The sequence below is a fragment of the Hordeum vulgare genome, chromosome 5H, assembly GCF_904849725.1.
Source record: "Hordeum vulgare subsp. vulgare chromosome 5H, MorexV3_pseudomolecules_assembly, whole genome shotgun sequence".
NCBI classification, from domain to species: Eukaryota; Viridiplantae; Streptophyta; class Magnoliopsida; order Poales; family Poaceae; genus Hordeum; species Hordeum vulgare.
In genome coordinates this window covers 240,599,959-240,624,172 of record NC_058522.1, presented here as the reverse complement: position 1 = coordinate 240,624,172, position 24,214 = coordinate 240,599,959, and positions in this window count along the sequence as shown.

Here is a 24,214-nt window from a genome sequence, read left to right as displayed (position 1 = left end):
TCTGCAAAATGGGAATAAGAAAGTCAGAAGAAGAAGAACAACAACAACATATATATGACAAATAAGCTAAATTGATGAAGAAAGAGAAGAAGGAAGAAGAAAACAAGGATAAGAAAAACAAGAAGGAGGAGGAGGAGGAGGAGGAGGGGAAGGGGAAGGAGAAGGACAAGGAGGAGGAGAAGAAGAAGAAAAAAGAAGAGAAGGAGAAGGAGGAGAAGGAGGAGAAGAAGAAGGACAAGAAGGAGGGCTCCTTATCCTTCTTCTCCTCCTTCTCCTTCTTCTTCTATTCTTCTCCTCCTCCTTCTTCTTCTTCTCCTTCTCCTTCTCCTTCTCTTCTTCTCTTCTTCTTCTTCTTCTTCTTCTTCTTCTTCTTCTTCTTCTTCTTCCTTCTTTTCATTTATCCTCTTCTCCTCTTCTCCTCTTCTTGGAGCTAAATTAGCTAGCTATGTCTTTTTGGAGCTAAATGGGCTAATTATGTCATTATAGAGGAAAACAAGCTAAGTATATAATATTAATGAGCTAACCAAGGTTCTTATGCCATTTTGAGCTTATAATGTCTTTTAAGAGCTAAATTGGCTAATTAAATCATTGTTGGGGAAATTAAGGCAAGGAGAATATGAAAGAGGAGAAGAAAGAGGAGGAGGAGAAGAAGAATAATTAAAAAAGAAGGAGGAGAAGGAGGAGGAGAAGGACAAGAAGGTCCTTGGCCTTTTTCTCGTTCTCCACCACCTCCTCCTCCTCCTTCTTCTCTTCTTCTTCTTCTTCTTCTTTCTTTTCATTTTTCCTACTTCTTCTCCTCTTCTCCTCTTCTTGGAGCTAAATTAGCTAACTATGTCTTTTTGGAGCTAAATGGGCTAATTATCCCATTTTAGAGGAAAACAAGCTAAGTATATAATATTAATGAGCTAACCAAGGTTCTTATGCCATTTTGAGGTTATTATGACATTTTGGAGCTAAATGGTCTAATTATGACATTGTTGGGGGAAATTAAGGCAAGGATAATATGAAATAGGAGAAGAAAGAGGAGGAGGAGGAGGAGAAGAAGAAGAAATAAATAAGAAGGAGGAGAAGGAGGAGGAGGAGGAGAAGGACTAGAAGGTCCTTGGCCTTCTCCTCCTCCTTCTCCTCCTCCTCCTCCTCCTCCTTCTCCTTCTTCTCTTCTTCTTCTTCTTCTTCTTCTTTCTTTTCATTTTTCCTATTTCTTCTCCTCTTCTCCTCTTCTTGGAGCTAAATTAGCTAACTATGTCTTTTTGGAGTTAAATGGGCTAATTATCTCATTTTAGAGGAAAACAAGCTAAGTATATAATATTAACGAGCTAACCAAGGTTCTTATGCCATTTTGAGCTTATTATGGCATTTTGGAGCTAAATGGGCTAATTATGTCATTGTTGGGGAAATTAAGGCAAGGAGAATATGAAAGAGTAGAAGAAAGAGGAGGAGGAGGAACGGAACAAGAAATAAAGAAGAAGGAGGAGAAGGAGTAGGAGAAGGACTAGAAGGTCCTTGGCCTTCTCCTCCTTCTCCTCCTCCTCCTCCTCCTCCTTCTCCTTCTTCTCCTCCTACTTCTTCTCCTTCTCCTTCTCTTCTCTTTCTCTTCTTCTTTTTGTTCTTCCTTTTCATTTCTCCTCTTCTCCTCTTCTTGGAGCTAAATTAGCTAACTATGTCTTTTTGGAGCTCAATGGGCTAATTATCCCATTTTAGAGGAAAACAAGCTAAGTATATAATATTAATGAGCTAACCAAGGTTCTTATGCCATTTTGAGGTTATTATGGCATTTTGGAGCTAAATGGGCTAATTATGTCATTCTTGGGGAAATTAAGGCAAGGAGAATATGTAATAGGATATTAAAGAAGAGGAGGAGGAGGAGAACAAGAAATGAATAAGAAGAAATAAAGAAGAATGAGTTGAAGGAGGAGGAGAAGGAGAAGGACTAGAAGGTCCTTGGCGTTCTCCTCCTTCTCCTCCTTCTCCTCCTCCTCCTCCTTCTCCTTCTCCTTCTTCTCTTCTTCTTCTTCTTCTTTATTTTCATTTTTCCTATTTCTTCTCCTCTTGTCCTCTTCTTGGAGCTAAATTAGCTAACTATGTCTTTTTGGAGCTAAATGGGCTAATTATCTCATTTTAGAGGAAAACAAGCTAAGTATATAATATTAATGAGCTAACCAAGGTTCTTATGCCATTTTGAGCTTATAATGTCTTTTAGGAGCTAAATTGGCTAATTAAATCATTGTTGGGGAAATTAAGGCAAGGAGAATATGAAAGAGGAGAAGAAAGAGGAGGAGAAGGAGAAGAAGAAGAAATAAATAAGGAGGAGAAGGAGGAGGAGGAGAAGGACTAGAAGGTCCTTGGCCTTCTCCTCCTTCTCCTCCTCCTCCTCCTCCTTCTCCTTCTTCTCCTCGTCCTCCTTCTCCTTCTCCTTCTCTTCTCTTTCTCTTCTTCTTTTTGTTCTTCATTTTCATTTCTCCTCTTCTCCTCTTCTTGGATCTTAATTAGCTAACTATGTCTTTTTGGAGCTAAATGGGCTAATTATCCCATTTTAGAGGAAAACAAGCTAAGTGTATAATATTAATGAGCTAACCAAGGTTCTCATGCCATTTTGAGGTTATTATGGCATTTTGGAGCTAAATGGGCTAATTATGTCATTGTTGGGGAAATTAAGGCAAGGAGAATATGAAATAGGAGAAGAAAGAGGAGGAGGATGAGAAGAATAAGAAATAAAGAAGAAGGAGGAGAAGGAGGAGGAGGAGGAGAAGGACTAGAAGGTCCTTGGCCTCTCCTCCTTCTCCTCCTCCTTCTTCTCTTCTTCTTCTTCTTCTTTCTTTTCATTTTTCCTATTTCTTCTCCTCTTCTCCTCTTCTTGGAGCTAAATTATCTAACTATGTCTTTTTGGAGCTAAATGGGCTAATCACCTCATTTTAGAGCAAAACAAGCTATGTATATAATATTAATGAGCTAACCATTGTTCTTATGCCATTTTGAGCTTATTATGGCTCTTTGGAGCTAAATGGGCTAATTATGTCATTGTTGGGGAAATTAAGGCAAGGAGAATATGAAAGAGGAGAAGAAAGTGGAGGAGGACGAGAAGAAGAAGAAGAAATACAGAAGAAGGAGGAGAAGGAGGAGGAGGAGGAGAAGGACTAGAAGGTCCTTGGCCTTCTCCTCCTTCTCCTCCTCCTCCTCCTACTTCTTTTCTTCTTCTTCTTCTTCTTTCTTTTCATTTTTCCTATTTCTTCTCCTCTTCTTGGAGCTAAATTAGCTAACTATGTCTGTTTGGAGTTAAATGGGCTAATTATGTCATTGTTGGGGAAATTAAGGCAAGGAGAATATGAAAGAGGAGAAGAGAAACTTACCGTAGTGGTCATCAAGGAGGAGAAACACCTGGAGAAGGGTCGTGCGATGCGGCTCGGGAGTTATACTGCAGAATAGATATTTGCAATGTCTCAGTTAGCATGATGACACTCAATTATTAATACTAGTTTATAATGAAACTCACCGTGCCAATCGAAGAGAAGACGGATATCGGCGGAGGGACTTGACCGCTCTTCTCGCATAGACCCTGAAGAGTGGGTCGTATTAGTTAGTAATGAAACAGACATTACACACATGATTTGGCTCATGTGAAAAAAACTTACCACAAAAAGCTCGTACAGGGCCCGTTGACCCGCCTCATTCCGGGACCTCTCCTCCTAAATGAATCGTGCCGTGGTCTGGTCCCTCTCATCAAGAGCAGCCTGACTTGCCAATCTCTCTTTCTCAAGAGCAGCCTCAAGAGCAACCTGGCTTGCCAATCTCTCTTTCTCAAGAGCAGCCTGGTTTGCCAATCTCTCTTTGTGAAGAGCAGCCTGAAACACCATTCCTCGTTACCACGGTAATGATCTATGGTGACACACATAATGAAATGGATGAAAGTGTTCTTAGTCCGTACAACTAACCTTGATGGCAAGATCGACTGGCCGTGGACAACGCATTATCTCAGGACAGCTGCTCGACTGGTGCGCCTGGATCTCCGGGATAGTGAGTGGACAACATATTATCCCATCTCCAATGGCTATCGAGCCATGGGGCCTCCCGCCACTAGATATCATCACCAGCTCTGGATCCAAAGGTTCCTGGCTAGGGTTAAAGTCATCCCCTTTCGTAGCCTTCCCCGCGTCCTTGTATGCCACGAGCTTCTGGTGGGATTATATGTTGGTGAAGTTATTGGGATCATCCAGGTCAGACTCAGAGAATGCCTTCGCCTTCTTGTACGAGGCAGTATGGGCCATGCCATAAAGGTCGTACAAGTGTGACATCTCCGTCTTATTGTGATGCGCCTAAAAGAGAGGAACAAAATATTCGCATGAAGAATGAATTGCATGAATCATGAAGCAAATCACATACCCAGTTTCGTCCGAACTGAAGTAAGTTGGCGCTGCCTTGATGGTGTGGCACACCAACCATTTGGCTACGCCGATCCTTCGCATTCTCATGGACGGCTCGCCAGCTACGTGTGCAGCATTCATCAACCAACGCCTCCCAACAATCCATCTTATCCGCACACCATCTTGGGGGCACTTGTAAGTTATTAGAAAGAATTTTGAGCGCTACGCCTATGAATGAAATCAAGAAAACTACATAGAAGGACTTAAGAATAGGTAATTACCTTCATGTATTGCTCCTTCTTCAGAAACTTTCCGCGGCAATCCTTCTTCTGCTTCTTAATACCACGCGTGGCATAGTAATCTCGAATAGCCTGTGGCCGAGCCTCGTGGCATAAGTTCTGTAGTAACCGCCTACACTCGGCCTCGAAAACCCTCGCCGCCTCCTCCTCATATCCATCCTCACACCTATAGAAGGTCTGCAATCAAACGTGAAAACACCGATTAGTACAATAATTAGCTATATTGTTAATTTTAGTTGTGTAAAAGGATAATTTACCCAAAAGATCTTGATAACCATCTCGGCCCTTGTGTGGCACAAGACACCATCTACAATCTCCTCCGGCGGGGCCTGCGCAGCCTGGTAGTGCTCCTAGGAAAATCCTAGTGTAGGAACATAACCCTCACCAGGCAACGTGACAAACCCCGGGAAATTTGTCCGGCAAAGCACACCAAGGACGAAGTTCGGCCTGCGGACTCCAAAAGGGTGTACCCATCCCCTGCAGTATGATAAGGTCAACGCATTAGATATTTGAACAAACTTGAAGGAAAAAGCTAAAAAAAGAGTAAATGTACTTACCTATCTCCTTCAGGTTTAATCACCGGCCTCTGCTCGTGGGTAGCCGGCACGACCGGGAGACGTGTGCTACCACGCTTGTACACGGTGGCCCCGTCCACCTGCACATCGCCCTCATCTTCCGTAAGCACATCCCCGCCATGCCCGCCCCCTGAGCCACCCGGACCCTCGGTCCAATTCGGCAACTCGGTCCGATCCGGCCAGGTCTCCCATCTGGGCCTCTCCACGTTGGGTGAAGCCTCCGGAACCGTAGTCTCATGGGACGAATGCACCTTGACCCGAGGCTGCTCCTGGACCGGAGTCTCATGGGATGAATTCCCGTCAACACCAGGCTCCTGGAACGGAGTCCCCGTAGCCTCCTCCGCAAACGGGTCGACCATAGTAGTCCTATCCTCGGGTGAATGAGCTGGTGGTGGTGGCGAGGACGGCTCAACAGTCCTCCTGGATCTTCCGCGGCCACCACCTGTCCCTCTACCCTTCCCCTTGTTCCCTACCCGACCAACACCTCTCCTAGTGGGCAATGCTGCCGACGAAGAAGAACCCGTGGGTGGTGTCGACAGACTATCTGCCAAGGCTCTACGGAGAGATAGGGGTGGAAGGGAAGTACCACACCTCGTGCGGGGCGCCTGGGATGAACCCGTCGAGCAATCTGGACCAGCGCCAACCATTTTTCCACACCTGGAGACCCGCCATGATAAAGATTAAAAGCAATTAGTACAACATAAAAAAAAATTGAATAACTGACATGAATAATAATATGTACATGAATAATAAAGATTAAAATATATATAATTTAAGTTGTGAATCTTACAAACTAATAATCATGAATGACGTGCTCGTCGGGTTCAACGTCGTCAAGTTGTGAAAGGCCTTCCTTTAATCATTGAAGCATTGACATGTCATCCGCATCAGTAACCTCTACGAGTTCCAGGTCTTCTAGTTTCGGCTCAGGGCTGGAGTCGGATTCATTGTCGCTGTCTACTTCCATGTTCTTGGGTGAAGCACGGCGGTTCTTGAAAGGTTTCTTGGAAAGACGTGTTTCTTGGAAGTATTCTCCATCATATGTGTCTAGGTTAATGTGAGGTTCATAATCCTGTTCATTTGGGAGAGGTGGTCTGACATGTGGCGGCACTTCATAAACAACATACCAACCTTCCAGATTCTTATCTGTTTGGCATGCCCACGGTAGATAGAAAACTTGGGTCGCCTGTTGAGCCGTAATATAGACATCGGGAACATCTAAATGGGTGTTTGGATTGATTTCGACTAGTCCTATATGTCCATGAGTCCTTCTAGTCTTCTTCGGCTGGAACCAAGAACATTTGAAGACTATGACGTTCGGTGGGTTTTCACCATAGAATTGAAGTTCATAAATTGCTTCAACTCTTCCATAATACTCGATAACACCTTCGCCGATAGCAGAGACACCACAATTTTTAGATTTCCGGTCGGGCATAGATAGCTCTTTGCCAAAGGTACGAAAGAGATACCCATTGATGTTGTATTTCTCAAATGAACGGACCTTATAGTCAAAACCATTAGCGACTTGTCTCAATTCGGCGTCCATAGACTCTGAATTAGCATACAAGTTTAATACAAAACGATTGTTGCATTAGCCGCATGTTAGACCAAGAAGTGAAATGGTCCATTATTGATAATTACCGTTTGTTTGAACCAAGAGATGAAACCGGGATAGCCGCCTCCTGTCTTTGATAGAAGCTCATACTCTTCGACGGAATCATTTTCGATCACCGCTCCATCCGAGAATTTGGCGACGTAACAGCTCTTTGAAATATCCGGGAATAAGAGCAGTTCAAATGAATTAGAAGTTACGGGAAAATGTGCCGAGAACTCACTCGATGTACGGCCGCACTTCTGCTAGGTTGTTGAAGATATACAACGAAATGTTCCACCATTCTTCAACATCCAACGTTATTGGTTTCGAAGCACCGGCTGGTGCGAGCTTCCCTTTGAATAGGCTGAGGTTGGACCCACCTTTTTTAGGGTCTACATCATTTTGCCGAGGCTTCGAATTATGCAAATGATGATTCTTGGTTTCGTAGTGTGCTCTCACAAAGTTCGCGACCTCCTCAGTAATGAATGCCTCAGCCATCGATGCTTCAATTCTACGCTTATTTTTACATTTAGCTCGAAGGTTCTTCTGCATCCTCTCAGTTTCATAGCACCAACGATCTTGCACGGCCCACCCAATCTTGCCTCGGTCTGCAGATGTAAAATCAAATGCTGCATTGGATTAAAGAAGCCCGGTGGAAAGATCTTCTCTAACTTGCACAACAACTCCGGTGCAAACTCCTCCATGTCTTCTACCACGCCAGGCGACAATTCTTTCGCACAAAGGACACGGAATAAATAGCTCAGCTCCGCCAGTACTAGCTGTTCATCCTCAGGAATAAAGCCACGTAACATCACCGGCATTACCAGCTCTAGCCATATGTGCCAATCATGACTCTTGAGACCAGAGATTTTTAACTTTTCAAGACTCGCTCCCCTCTTTAGATTCGCTGCATACCCATGGGGGAACATCAAGTGCATTTTGAACCACAAGATAATTTCCCTCATAGCTGGCCTACCAAGATTGAACCAGGCCTTTGGCTTCGACCACTTCTGCTTTCCTTTGCCTTCTCGCATGTTTTGTAACGGTCTATGACATAGTGTCTCTTGATCTACTCTAGCCTTAGTATTATCCTTTGTCTTCCCATCTATGTCGAACAATGTACCAAAAATAGCCTCTCCGATATGCTTTTCAGTATGCATGATGTCGATATTGTGTGGAAGAAGGAGGTCTTTGAAGTAAGGCAGATCCTAGAAGCATGGCTTGTGAGTCCAGGCATGTTTTGAATTATACCCCTTGAAATACCCTGGACGCTCTGGATCAGGCTCGAGGGCATTTAACTGATCCAGGATCTGTTGGCCTATGAGCGCAGGTGGTGCCAAGTTTTTGACAACTTTACCTTTGGTAAAGTTCTTCTTGTCTTTTCTGAACTGATGGTCAGGATCCAGGAATTGTCTATGCAAGTCAAAGCAAGAATACTTCCGACCCTCCTGGAACCAATGAAACTAAAGACCTGCCATGCATTGGGGGCACGAGAGCCTTCCATGCACACAACATCCAGAGAATAGCGCATACGCTGGCAAGTCATGCATAGAGTGCATGTACCACACATGCATTTTGAAGTTTTCTTTTCTTGCGGCATCATATGTCTTGACCCCTTTATCCCAAGCTTCTTCCAATTCATCCTTAAGCGGTTGCAGGTACACATTCATATTCTTCCCCGGATAATTGGGCCCTGGAATTATCAACGTCAGAAATATGTTCTTTCTTTGCATAATCTGCCCGGGGGGGAGATTGAGTGGAATGACAAATACAGGCCAACAATTGTATTGGGTTGCCGTCATGCCGAAGGGATTAAAACCATCCGTGGCGGCGCAGACTCGAGGATTCCTTGGATCTGCCGCTTTATCCTGATGCAATCCATCGAAATGTTTCCATGCTTCCCCATCCGATGTGTGTACCATCATCTTATTCCCATCCGCATCTAGTTCGGTTCTTTTGCCCAATTTGTGCAATGTCATCTGTGTGGCTGTCTCTTCCACCATGAAAAGACGTTAAAGTCTTGGTACGATTGGCATATATCGAAGAACACTAACTGCGATTTTGGTCTGCCTCTTCTCAACCATATCGTTGTCTACCACAAGATACCTGCAAGACTCGCAATTGGGACAATAGTCCAAGTGTGCATACTCCTTACTAAATAAGAGACATCATTTCTCACATGCATCTATCTTCTCATAGGGCATCTTAAGTACACGAAGTATTTTATCCGACTGGTACAGGTTTGCAGGAATGACATGGCCTTTGGGTAGGAAGCGTCCAAATAGTGTCATCATTGCGTCGTAGCATTCTCTTCCCAAGTTGAACTGAGCCTTCAGAGCCATTACTTGTGCAATTGCATCCAGCTGACAGAGCTTAGTGTGCTCACGGAGAGGACGTTTTGAATACTCCAACATTTCACAAAAGGCCTTTGCAGATTCCTCCATCTCATCTTCCGAATCCCGAGCATCATCAAAGTCTTGCACCATGTTTTCGATCCCGGTACCATGCTTGTCCGTGCGATTCTAGACAAAGAGGTCCACTCGATTGGTACCCAACCCACATGTTGTACGTCTTACAAGCACCAACTCTAGACAGTACCAACCATGCGGGGACCAACGTTGTGACTGGAACTCATAAAAATGGCATAGTCGTCCTACCCGGCACGACCCCATCACGAGAGTGACCACACATCACTCCCGTCACTAGTAATGTGGCTCTTTGCTAGCACCGACCAGAGTAATTAACATAGCCCCGTCCCACGAGGGGTAACATGGTCGTACTGGTAAGGTTGGGACGGTTGTCACACCATAAATCTAATCCTGTTTCCGAAACCATACTCACACAAATACTGGGTGCATCACTTCACCGAAAGTGACCACCTAACTCATCATCACCCTCAGGCATTAGTGGCACCCGACGGGGTTTTAGTAAACTCTTGCTTTATGTCAACAACATGCTCATGACAATACTACTTTTATCTTTACTTGTCAACATGGTATTAGCATGACCCTCAAGAGGTAGAGTCAAGCTCAATGCATGTGCTCCAGGGGAGCCTTCGGTAAAATCATGTCAAATGATTACGGGCACTTATGATCATATGCAATGGGAATACTTGCTATTTTACATGCAAAATAACATGTGCTCAGTCATGGTAAAAGGGTTGCGTGCCTTGGTCAGCTAAGTATCCGGGGTCTTCGAGATCTTCCGCTCCGATTCCCACGTCACACGGATTTTCTATCGTCGATAAAACAATAAATAAGAAATAGCTCACACGGAAACAGACCACAAAGTCTTTAAAAATGTTCTTTATTACTAAAAAATCTAAGGTATCATTTAAAAAATATTTTCCTTAATTTTCCTTGAAGGAATATTTTTGAAATCAAGCAAACAGAAGCAAAACTGTTTCATTTTATGTAAAATAGAATAGTTGTTGGAAAAATTCATCCAAGCATAATATTAAATACTACACATTATTAGAAGAATAACAGTGGAAGAATTATATTTTTACACTTGTTAAATGTTTTTATAAAAATCTTAGAAACCAGAGTTTAAAAATAAAAGAAAACCGGCTAAAACTCACGGCCTGGCTTGGCCCAGAGCTGAGCTGGCCCATGGCTAGCCGATAGTATGCCCAGGCGCGCGCGCCGTCAGGTTCGAACCTGACACGCGGGGCCCTACGGTCAGCGGCCGAGGTCAGCGCGGGGAGGAGGCGTGTCTACCGACAGGTGGGGCACACCTGTCCGGGTCGTCTGCTACCTTTGGCCAGAGAGGAGGAGGAGGACGCCGGCGAGGTTGCCGACGCTCTCATGCCCCAATGAGTACTGGAATTGGTTCGCCTTACTGTCGCCTATCTGCTGGTGATCAGAACAACTACGGGGAGGCAGGGGTTCACCGGCGACGAGGTGGCCGTGGCGGAGGAGTTTCGAGAGGTGGTCGAGGGAGTGGCTAGAGGCATGGAAATGCTCGGGCGAGTTGGGGGAAAGCTTCGTGGGGTTGAGAGGGTTCGTTTGGTGGGTCGAGGGGCGCAGGAGCCGTCGTGTAGCCGGAGATCGAACGGAGCTCCAAGGCAGAGGGGCCTCGGTCGATCTCGAGCACCGGGGCTCTGCTGGGTTGCTGGGTGGCTAGGGAGGTACTAGTGATCGTGGTGAAGCTATCTGAGGGGTTCTGGAGCGAGGGGGAGGGCTATTTATAGGCCCGCGACGGTGAGCAGATTCGGGAACGTCGGTGACTCAACGTGGCGCACATGGGGGTGCAGAGAGAGGCTGGGGTCGAAACCATGGTCTCAGGACGTGGTTTTGGACTGCCCGAACTATGTGTAGCAGAGGGAGAGAGAGAGGAGTCGAGCATTCGTGGCCGCGCAACCTTGGCCGGTTCTGGTGCGCGCGGGCATGCGTCGCGCATGCTCTAGGTGGGGAGAGGAGGGGCCCTGAGGCTTGCTCGACGCAGAATGGTTGTCGGGGAAGAGGTTGGACATCTCGGGGGAGGCTGCAACTGGCCGAGGACGTCGCCCCCACCTCAGTAACTCCCTATAGCGCGCCCAGAGCACAGTTTTGGCATGCCACGGCATGCTGGCGCGCTCTGAGGCACTTTGGACGTGTCTAGCATGTCTTGGCACTAGCTGGGGGTGTAGCTAGCCATTGGGTTCTTGTGGGAGCTCCGGCTGGTCAAGGGAGGCAAGAAATACTGGTGCTGTTAGTCATGAACTAAAATCTAAATTGGGGTTTTTGGCCTTTCCACTTTGAACCAGTGAGGGCCAGTTGACTGGGGTTACACACAGATGCTGGCCACTTAATCTATGAGTTTGAAGCAAAGGGGTTTGGTTTAGCTGTGGCTGAGGTGGCTTTTTCCTAACTGTGAGAGGGTGTTCGACAGTGGATTAAGGGGGTTGCACCCCCACCACTGGTGCTACAACTTAACAGGTTTGGGTTTGGTGGTAAACCATGGGGTTTCACCAAATTTGAGCTCCAAAGGACAAGTTTAGCTTTGTAAACTTGAAAATACTCCAATATGACCAGATCTGTCCCTTCCAAAGGGAGTGTGGGAAAACTAAGTCCAACAAATCCCATTTTTGGTGTGGAACCCTCATTTGAGGTATTAGGCACTCCTGCAAAGTTTTAGCATCATTGGACAAACTTTGCCATGTAGAGTTGTTCTAACTTGATTCTGGATAGACATGGTTTTTGGGTTACTTAGGGTCCTTATTCACGTTTGATCAAGGTGAAACTTTATGTGGACACCAAACATGGCTTAGGGATATTACTGGAATTTTCTAAGATTTTATTGAGAATATTTACTGTGGAAATATTTCAAAATGCCAAAACAGATAGGAATAGCTTTCATAGTTTTATTCAATAAATATAATGTAAAATGGGGTTTAAAATCCTATGTACGAAAAATATATGTACTTGTGATCATCTCCAAATTTAACATATTTTCCTAAAGCAGGAAAATATTTTTCCATGTTGGAATACCAATTCTGGCTTCAGAAATGGACATGTTGTTTAATTAGGAAAATAATCACAAAAATAATTATTTTTGGTTTTGAAATATAAAGACAGGTTAAAATCAGATTACCAACTATGAGAATAAGCACTGCTTGCTATCAAGGACATGTAGTGCAACTTAAGGTAGGGTTTCACCTTGATTAGAAATAAGCAAAGGTTTTTGGAAATCAGTGCTATACCAAAAAGAATTTTAGGGTTTTATCCTCACATGCTCAAGCATACAAGCATACAATGTCAATCATGGAATTCACAACATTAGTTTTGAAAAAGTTTCAACAAGCTCATAATTTCACAATACAAACAAGTGATTGCAAAAACAGGGTGTGACATTAACTCAGGGTCGACAGAGAATTCATAATTTTTATTGGTCACAAAGATAGGCGAAGTAGCATACTTCGGGTCGTATTTCATCCTAGCGTTCAGAGATTTTTCTTTCCACTTGCACAGTAATTTCTCAACATCATAGATATCCTTACACGCAAGAAAGTCCTCAGCTATCTCTCCCTTCATAACATAACGTTCAGGCATAACATGCAATTCAGGCATATCAGGAGAGCTAGTTCTAGCATGCAACATAGAAGGTTCTACTTCAATAGCATCAGCAGTTTCAGAAGTATCATCACATCTAGCAGCAACTCTAGCAATTTGTGCATCAAGGAATGCACCTAGTGGCAAAGCAGTATTAGGCATAGCATCATCAGGCAAAGCAGTATCAAGCATAGCATCATCATAAGCATCATGTCCAGCAGAAGTAGCATCATCAAGCATAGGCCACATATCAAGATTTCTAGCAGGAGGTGATGTCTCAAACTTACTCATAACTAAAGGTGAATCAAGTGTAGAGCTAGATGGCAGTTCCTTACCCGTCCTCGTAGTTGAGGGCAAGACTTTAGTTCTTGGATCTATCGGATTCCTCATAGCGACTGATGACCCACAAATATAGGGGATCAATCATAGTCCTTTCGATAAGTAAGAGTGTCGAACCCAAGGAGGAGCAGAAGGCTCTGATAAACGGATTTTAGCAAGGTAATAACTGCAAGCATTGAAAGTAGCGGTAACAAGTGATTGTGTAGCGAGGTGAAATGTAGCAAGCAAAGAGTAACAAGTAACAAGTAGTAGCAACGGTGCAGGAAGTGGCCCAATCCCTTTTGTAGAAAGGGACAAGCCTGAACAAAGTCTTATAGGAGGAAAAACACTCCCGAGGGCACATGGGAATTTCTGTCATGCTAGTTTCATCATGTTCATATGATTCACGTTCGTTACTTTGATAGTTTGATATGTGGGTGGACCGGCGCTTGGGTACTTCCCTTACTTGGACAAGCATCCCACTTATGATTAACCTCTCTCGCAAGCATCCGCAACTACAAAAGAAGAATTAAGACAAAGTCTAACCATAGCATTAAACTAGTGGATCCAAATCAGCCCCTCACGAAGCAACGCATAGACTGGGGTTTAAGCTTCTGTCACTCCAGCAACCCATCATCTACTTACTACTCCCCAATGCCTTCTTCTATGCCCAAATATGGTGAAGTGTTATGTAGTCGACGTTCACATAAAACCCCTAAAGGAAAAGACAACATCCAGCATATCAAAATACCGAACGAATATCAAATTCACATGACTATTATTAACATGACTTATCCCATGTCCTCAGGAACAAAAGTAACTACTCAGAAAACATAATCATAATCATGATCAGAGGTGTAATGAATAGCATCAAGGATCTGAACATAAACTCTTGCACCAAGTAATCCAACTAGCATCAACTACAAAGAGTAATCAACACTACTAGCAACCTTACAAGTACCAATCGGAGTCGCGAGACAAAGATTGGTTACAAGAGATGAACTAGGGATTGGAGAGGAGATGGTGCTGATGAATATGTTGATGAAGATGCCTCCCCTCCGATGAGAGGAGTGTTGGTGATGATGATGGCGACGATTCCCCCCTCCGGGAGGGAAGTTTCCCCGGCAGGATCGTCCTGCCAGAGCTCTAGATTGGATCTGCTCAAGTTCCCCCTCGTGGCGGCGGCGAAACCACGAAAAAGATCCTTCTTGATTTTTTTCTGGACCAGGATGCTTCATATAGCAAAAGAGGGGGGCTAGTGGGCCGTCAGGGAGCCCACAAGCCCTCACTCCACCACTAGGATTTCCTCCTTTTTCCAGTCCAGAATTCCAGCTGCCTGAATTCTCCCCCTTCAAATAAACCTTGTAAAATAAGAGAGAAAAGGCATAAATATGGTACCACAAGTAGTATAACATCCCAAAAAGCAATAAATATCAACATGAAAGCATGATGCAAAATGGAAGTATCAACTCCCCCAAGCTTAGACCTTGCTGTCCTCAAGCGAAAACCAAGTCCCATAAACATGTCTACATGTTGAGGGACGAAGGTGTCGATAAAACATAATACAGACATGAGGGAATCATGATCACACATAGAACAACAATACATCATAAAGATTCTTATGGTAAAGTAACAATTCCTTCACAAAGCAAAGCATGAAGCAAAAATCTTACCGAGAAGTAACCAACAATAGTCCATAGTCACTGAAGCAATTGCAATTTATCACAACATCAGAAAGAGTCAGATAAGAGCTTGTAAGGCAAACCCACATACTCAATCATCTCTTTCGTTTTCCACAATTGTTACAACTCACGTGGTACTCATGGTGTCAAAGTTTCAGCTGGACACAGAGGAAGATAAGGGCTTAAAATTTTGCCTCCCAACGGTTTACCTCAAGGATAAAGTCAACAACAATAAAGCATGGGTACTCAACTCCAAGTTGATATATGAATATAGATCTTTCCCAAACATGTGACGGTAGCCAAGACAAAGGCAAAAATAGGGAATTGGTGATGATCACCATGACTTTTACAAGGGCAAAAAGTAAAGGTACAAGATAGGCCCTTCGCAGAGGGAAGCAGAGGTTGTCATGCGCTTTTGAGCTTTGAATGCGTGTCCTCTTAGTGCGGAGGAACGTCACTTTATATTGCCTCCTGTGATAAAGAACTTTATTATGCAGTCTGTCGCTTTTATGTCTTCCTCATCACAGGTTCGTACAAAGCTTATTTTCCACACACTAATATATCATACATATTAGAGAGCAATTTTTATTGCTTGCACCGATGACAACTTACTTGAAGGATCTTATTCAATCCATAGGTAGGTATGGTGGACTCTCATGGCAAAACTGGTTGGAGGTTTATGGATGCACAAGTAGTGTCTCTGCTTGGTGCGGGAGTTTAGGCTAATATGAGGTGGAAGCAATTGTCACGTGCTAAGGGATCTCTAATCATATAACATTGTTTGGAACCAAGCAAACACAATTCATTATGTTGTCTTCCTTGTCCAACATCTACTCCTAGGCATGTAATAGTTTGGTGAGTGCTCACAATTGTAAAAAGTGTCTAAGATGATATATTTATATGTGAACCTATCTTTCCTTATTACTTCTTATTAATTGCAACAATGACTAATGTCTATGTTGATTTATTCTCATCAAGTTTCAATCATCATACGTGTCATAAGTGAAGTTATCACTTTCCATAAGATCGTCTCATGATCTTTCATTCTATCGTTCTTTTAATACTTTTTGATCATGGCACAAAGCAAAGCCCATAACTAAGACACTCTTTATTATATAGCTCGTAAGCTCGAATACATCGGGGGAGAGACAAAAGCAAAAGACTCAAACTAAAAACTAAAGACTTATTCCTCTAAAAGAAGAAATAAAAACTGAAAAGGAAAGAACTAAAACAAAGGTAAAACCAAAAGATATAAAGATTATATGATACCAGGGAAACTCCCCCAAGCTTGGCAAAAGCCTAGGGGATTGCCCATACCAATGCTTAGTTGTCTTCCTTTGGTGGTGATGGTGGTGTTGTTGGAGCGGTCTGATCCTCCGTCTTCCAAGGCATAGGTGCTACATCATGGCAGGACGAACGAGTCGCCAGAATCCTCAAATATGCACCCAACCTTATTGATTTAAATCTGTACTCATACTCACAGTTTTGGTTCTGCGGGTCATAGATCTGGCCCTGAAGTTGATCAACCCTATCATAGATCCTGGAGAGGTGTTTCCCAATATCAATGGCATCCATCTTGTGATTGCTAGTGAACTCTGTGATCATCTTGTGGTTCGCGTTGAGTGCACACTCCACCATCCCTTGGCACTTGAAGACTTGTTGCTCCATTGCTTCGAGCCTCGTCTCCATGCTTCCGGTCTTCTTAGGCCCCTCAACATCACGGATGTGCAACATCCCCTCGCTCATCTTGATAGATTGAGCGTGTTTCAGCACTTCCGTGAGGTAGGGATTGATGACCTTCTTGAAGATCTTGTCCTTAGGAGCGTTTGGGGAAGTCATGATGATCTAGATCTGCGGTAGAAACAAGATCGAGACGAAAACAGAGGAAAACTGCGCGATACGGAGATCAAAACCTTCGGGTGACTATATATTGATTTTTCTTCTGGGCCACAAGGAGTCCTCGGCAAGAAAACAGAGTCCGGGAGGCACACGAGGTGCCCACAAGCTTGCCCTCCGCCACCAGGGGGTAGGGGGCGGTGGCAGGGCTTGTGGCTGCCTCGTTCGCTCTCCGGACTGCTTTTTATTTTTCTAATTTTCCAAAAATTCCAAAACGGAAGAAATTTCCTATTGGAAAAGTATCGGGGTCCAGTTTCTTACCGAAACAGATACATCTTCTTTTCAAGGTCTGAAACAGGCTGATAAACATCCCTTATGTACTCCTCTAGAGTTGTGACATTGATGATATTAGTCTCAACATTTATGGCAGTACCAGAGATGTAATGCTTGATCCTTTGACCATTTACCACTCTAGGAAAATTTCCTTCCGTGTTATTGGTTTTTATGGCACCGGAACGACATACTTCCTCGATAACATAGGGAACTTCCCATTTAGAGAGAAGCTTGCCTGCAAAGAATCTCAAACGAGAATTGTATAGAAAGACATAATCACCTACATTGAACTCTCGTTTCTGTATTCGTTTGTCGTGCCATCTCTTAACCTTTCCTTGAACAACTTGGCATTCTCGTATGCCTGGCCTCTCCATTCATCTAATGAGCTGATATCAAACAACTGCTTCTCACCGGCAAGTTTGAAATCAAAGTTGAGCTCTTTGATTGCCCAATAAGCTTTGTGTTCCAACTCAAGAGGTAAATGACATGCCTTACCGTAAACCATTTTATACGGTGACAGGCCCAAGGGATTCTTATAAGCAGTCCTATAAGCCCATAGTGCATCGTCAAGTTTGCTAGACCAGTTCTTTCAAGATCTATTGACGGTCTTTTGTAGGATCAACTTGATCTCCCTATTACTCAACTCCAGTTGACCAATAAACTGTGGATGATAAGGAGATGCAACTCTATGGTTGAAATCATACTTAGCTACCATCTTGCGGAAAACACCATGAATGAAGTGTGAACCGCCATCAGTCATCAAGTATCTAGGGACTCCAAATCTTGGGAATATGACTTCTTTAAGCATCTTAATAGAGGTGTGGTGATCAGCATTTTTAGTGGGGATAGCTTCTACCCACTTAGTAACGTAATCCACAGCAACTAAGATGTGAGTGTACCCATTGGAACTCGGGAAGGGTCCCATATAATCAAAGCCCCAAACATCAAATGGTTCGATGACAAGTGAATAGTTCATAGGCATATCTTCACGCTTACTGATGTTCCCTATCCTTTGACATTTGTCACAAGACAAGACAAACTTACGGGCATCCTTCAAGAGAGTGGGCCAATAGAAACCTGATTGCAATACCTTATGGGCAGTTCGTTCTCCAGCATGGTGTCCTCTGTAGGCTTCAGAATGACACTTTTGCAGGATCTGTCCCTCTTCATGTTCAGGCACACAACGTCTAATAACACCATCTACTCCTTCCTTATACAGGTAAGGATCATCCCAAAAGTAGTGTCTCAAATCAAATAAGAATTTCTTCTTTTGTTGATAGGTGAGACTGAGTGGTATGTATTTGGCTACGATATAGTTTGCATAATCGGCATACCACGGTGCACTAAGTGAAGTGCGGATGACATTTAATTGCTCATCAGGAAAGTTGTCATGAATAGGTAGTGGGTCATCAAGGACATTCTCTAACCTAGACAAGTTATCTGCTACAGGGTTATCAGCACCCTTTCGATCAATGACGTGCAAATCAAATTCCTGTAGCAGGAGAACCCATCTGATCAGCCTAGGTTTAGCGTCCTTCTTGTCCATGAGGTACTTAATAGAAGCATGATTAGAGTGAATAGTGACTTTGGAGTCAAGTATGTAAGATCTGAACTTTTCACATGCAAACACGACTGCTAAAAATTCCTTCTCCGTAGTGGCATAGTTTCTTTGGGCACTGTCTATAGTTTTACTAGCGTAGTGAATGACATTCAATTTCTTGTCAACTCTTTGTCCTAGAACAACACCAACAGCATAATCACTAGCGTCGCACATGATTTCGAAGGGGAAGTTCCTGTCAGGTGGTTGAACAATAGGTGCGGTTATCAAAGCCTTATTAAATATTTCAAAGGCTTCCTCACAATCCTCATAAAAAACAAAAGGAACATCCTTCTGCAAGAGGTTGGTAAGAGGCCTATAAATCTTAGAGAAGCCTTTAATGAACCTTCTATAGAAACCAACATGACCTAGGAAACTTCGTATACCTCTGATATCTGTGGGGCAAGGCATTTTCTCAATTGCGTCAACCTTAGCCTTGTCAACTTCAATGCCTCTTTCAGAGATTTTTTGTCCTAAGACGATACCTTCATTAACCATGAAGTGTCACTTCTCCCAATTCAAGACGAGGTTCGTTTCTTCGCATCTCTGTAAGACTCGATCAAGGTTGCGGAGGCAATCATCAAAGGAAGACCCGTAAACGGAGAAGTCATCCATGAAATCCTCGACGATCTTTTCACAAAAGTCAGAGAATATAGCCATCATACATCTTTGGAAGGTGCCAGGTGCATTACATAAGCCAAAAGGCATACGTCTATAGGCAAAGGTACCGAAAGGGCAGGTGAAAGTGGTTTTCTCTTGATCACATTGTGTAACAGGTATCTGCGAGAAACCTAAATAACCGTCTAGAAAGCAGAAGTGTGTGTGCTTTGATAACCTTTCTAGCATTTGGTCGATGAACGACAAAGGATATTGATCTTTCCTGGTTGCCTTGTTCAGTTTCCGGAAGTCTATCACCATTCTATAGCTGGTAATAATCCTTTGTGGGATTAGTTCATCCTTCTCATTAGGAACGACGGTGATACCTCCCTTCTTAGGTACGCAATGTACTGGACTTACCCAATCACTATGAGCAACAGGATAGATGATTCCTGCTTCTAGAAGCTTTAATATTTCTTTTCTAACGACCTCTTTCATCTTAGGATTTAATCTCCTTTGATGATCAGCAACTGGTTTAAAGACAGGATCGGTTTCAATCTTGTGCTGACATAGAGTAGGACTAATACCCTTAAGATCATCAAGAGTATATCCAATAGCAGCGCGGTGCTTCCTTAGAGTTTTAAGTAACTTCTTCTCTTCGCGCTGTGAGAGGAGTGCACTAATAATGACAGTATATATCTCCTTCTCATCAAGATAGGCATACTTAAGAGTATCCAACAACTGTTTAAGCTCGAACACAGGATCACCCTTTGGTGGGGGAGGATCCCCAAGTAGTTCAACAGGCAGATTGTTCTGGAGAATAGGATATTGTTCTAAGACAATTTTATCTATCTCATCTCTCTCCTCCATATGCATATCATTTTCATGCTCAAGCAGATATTGCCGTAAAGGATCCGTAGGAAGTATGACAATAGAGGCAAGAGCAATGATTTCATCTCTACCAGACGACTCTCTTTCATGGGTTTGTCTTCCAAACTTGGAGAAGTTAAATTCATGAGACACACCCTCGAAACTTACTGTGACGGTCTGCTTAATGCAATCAATGTGAGCATTGACAGTGTTGAGAAAGGGTCTACCGAATATGATGGGACAAAAGTTATCTTGTATAGTACCAAGGACGAGGAAATCAGTAGGATACTTCGTCTTACCACACATGACTTCTACGTCTCTCACAATTCCTAGAGGGAAGATAGTGTCTCTATTAGCTAGCGTAATAGTGACATCAATAGGTTCTAACTCAGCAGGTGCAATCTCATCTTTGATTTCATCATATAGAGAACGGGGTATAGCACTAACACTAGCTCCCATATCACATAAACCATGGTAACAGTGATCTCCTATCTTAACAGAAACAACGGACAGGCCAACTACAGGTCCGTGTTTGTCTTTCGCGTGAGGTTTAGCAATTCTAGCGGAGTCCTCACATAATTTGATAACATGCCCATCTATGTCTTCGGCTAAGAGATCTTTGATAATAGCAACACTAGGTTCAACTGTAATCTCTTCAGGGGGGTGCAAGTGGTCTAATGTAACCCCTACGTATCATAGTTGGAGCTATAGAATAATCCTTTATCCTAGCAGGGTATGGTGGTTCTTAGTGTAAGCACAAGGAACAACAGGATCACTAAAAGCAATGACTTTCTCCTCAACTAGATTGGTTTTGGCTATGTTGCTTTCTACTGAAGGATGATATTTAAACCAATTCTCTTTGGGAAGATCAACATGAGCACCAAAAGATTCACATAGAGAAGCTACTATCTCAGAGTCAAGTCCATACTTAGCGCTAAAATCTCTAGAAGTGTTTGTCTCAACAAAAGATTTAACGCAATAAAACTCGAAATTCATACCTGACTCTTTACCTTCCTCCAGCTCCCAATCTTCAGAGTTGTGTTTGATTCTCTCCAATAAATTCCACTTTTGATCAATATCCTTCTTCATAAAAGAACCGGCACAAGAAGTGTCAAGCATGGTACGGTCTTAATGAGAAACTTTTGATCAATATCCTTCTTCATAATTGGGGCATGAATATAGCATTGATTTAAGCCTCCCCCAAGCTTGAGCTATGCTTTCCCTGTCACGAGGCCAAAAGTTATAAATAAAGTTCCGATCACGATGTACTAAATGCATAGGATAGAACTTTTGATGAAATTCCAATTTCAACCGATTGTAGCCCCATGATCCTGTATCATCACATAGCCTATACCATGTCAATGCCTTATCCTACAAATATAAAGGAAACACTTTCTTCTTTACGTCATCCTCGGGCAAACCTACAAGCTTAAATAAACCACAAACTTCTTCTACATAGATTAGATGCAAGTCTGGATGTGAAGATCCATCTCCTGTGGAAGGATTAGCCAGCAGTTTCTCAAGCATACCCGAAGGAATTTCATAAAAGATATTTTCATTAGGTACCTAAGGTTGAGGAACAACTCCTCGTGCTTCCGTTCGTGGTGAAGATACCCCGAACAAACTCCTCAAAGGAACAGTTTCCATAGTGACAATAAATTTCAGCACAACATAAAAATGTTTCCTTACCAATTTCCACTTACCAAAGGCGCTTCACTCCCCGGCAACGGCGCCAGAAAAGATACTTGATGACCCACAAGTATAGGGGATCAATCATAGTCCTTTCGATAAGTAAGAGTGTCAAACCCAACAAGGAGCAGAAGGCTCTGATAAACGGATTTTAGCAAGGTAAAAACTGCAAGCACTGAAAGTAGCGGTAACAAGTGATTGTGTAGCGAGGTGAAACGTATCAAGAAAAGAGTAACAAGTAACAAGTAGTAGCAATGGTGAAGCAAGTGTACCAATCCCTTTTGTAGCAAGGGACAAGCCCAAACAAAGTCTTATAGGAGGAAAAACGCTCCCGAGGACACACGAGAATTTCTATCATGCTAGTTTCATCATGTTCATATGATTCGCGTTCGTTACTTTGATAGTTTGATATGTGGGTGGACCGACGCTTGGGTACTGCCCTTACTTGGACAACCATCCCACTTATGATTAACCTCTCTCGCAAGCATCCACAACTACAAAAGAGGAACTAAGACAAAGTCTAACCGTAGCATTAATCTAGTGGATCCAAATCATCACCTCACGAAGCAACGCATAGACTGGGGTTTAAGCTTCTGTCACTCCAGGAACCCATCATCAACTTAATACTCCCCAATGCCTTCCTCTAGGCCCAAATATGGTGAAGTGTTATGTAGTCGATGTTCACATAAGACCACTAGAGGAAAAGACAACATACAACATATCAAAATACCGAACAAATAACAAATTCACATGACTATTATTAACATGACTTATCCCATGTCCTCAGGAACAAAAGTAACTACTCACAAAACATAATCATAATCATGATCAGAGGTGTAATGAATAGCATCAAGGATCTGAACATAAACTCTTCCACCAAGTAATCCAACTAGCACCAACTACAAAGAGTAATCAACACTACTAGCAACCTTACAAGTACCAATCGAAGTTGTGCGACGAAGATTGGTTATAAGAGATGAACTAGGGATTGGAGAGGAGATGGTGCTGATGAAGATGTTGATGAAGATGCCTCCCCTCCGACGAGAGGAGTGTTGGTGATGACGATGGCGACGATTCCCCCCTCCGGGAGGAAAGTTTCCCCGGCAGGATCGTCCTGCCGGAGCTCTAGATTGGATCTGCTCAAGTTCCGCCTCGTGGCGGCGGAGAAACCACAAAAAAGCTCCTTCTTGATTTTTTATGGACCAGGACGCTTCATATAGCAAAAGAGGGGGGCTAGTGGGCCGCCAGGGTGCCCACAAGCCCCCACTCCTCCACCAGAGGGGTGGCGGTGTCACGGCTTGTGGCGCCTTGGCAGCCCCCCTCCGGTAGTTCTTTCGCCCAATATTTTTTATATAATCCAAAAACAATCCATGTAAATTTTCTGGGCATTTGGAGATGTGCAGAATAGTGGACTAGGATTTGCTCCTTTTTGCAGTCCAGAATTTCAGATGCCTGAATTTTTCCTCCTCAAATAAACCTTTTAAAATAAGAGAGAAAAGGCATAAATATGGTACCACAAGTTATATAACAGCCCAAAAAGCAATAAATATCAACATGAAAGCATGATGCAAAATGGACGTATCAACGACCAGGAGACGAAAATCCCAAGTGACTTAGAGAATATATCTGTGCTTCCCAGGCAACGACGCCAGAAAAAGGTCTTGATAACCCACAAGTATAGGGGATCGCAACAGTTTTCAAGGGTAGAGTATTCAACCCGAATTTATTGATTCGACTCAAGGGGAAGCGAAAGAATATTCTCAAGTATTAGTAGTTGAGTTGTCAATTCAACCACACCTGAAAGATTTAGTGTCTGCAGCAAAGTATCAGTACAAAGGTAGTATGATAGCAGCAGTAGCAACAGTAACCAGTAGCACGAAAGTAACAGCACTAGCAACAGAGTAACAGCAGCAGCAGTGACAGCAGTAGCGGCAAAGTAACATAGCAAGGACCAGTAGTAAAAGACTCGTAGGCATTGGATCGGTGATGGATGATTATGCCAGATGTGATCCATCTTGTAACAGCTATAACACGGAGAGATAAGTAACTAGCTCTCGTTCGTCAATCTAATGTAGTCATGTATTCCGTATGTAGTCATACGTGCTTAGGGAAAAGAACTTGCATGACATCTATTGTCCATCCCTCCCGTGGCAGCGGGGTCCTAATGTAAACTACGGGATATTAAGGTTCTCCTTTTAATAAAGAACCGGACCAACGCATTAACAATTGGTGAATACATGAACTCCTCATACTATGGTCATCTCCGGGAGTGGTTCCGGCTGTTGTCATTCCGGGGTTGCCGGGTCATAACACATAGTAGGTGACTACAACTTCCAAGCTAGGATCTAAAACACACATATATTAGCGACAACATAATAGGTTCAGATCAGAAATCATGGCACTCGGGCCCTAGTGACAAGCATTAAGCTTGGCA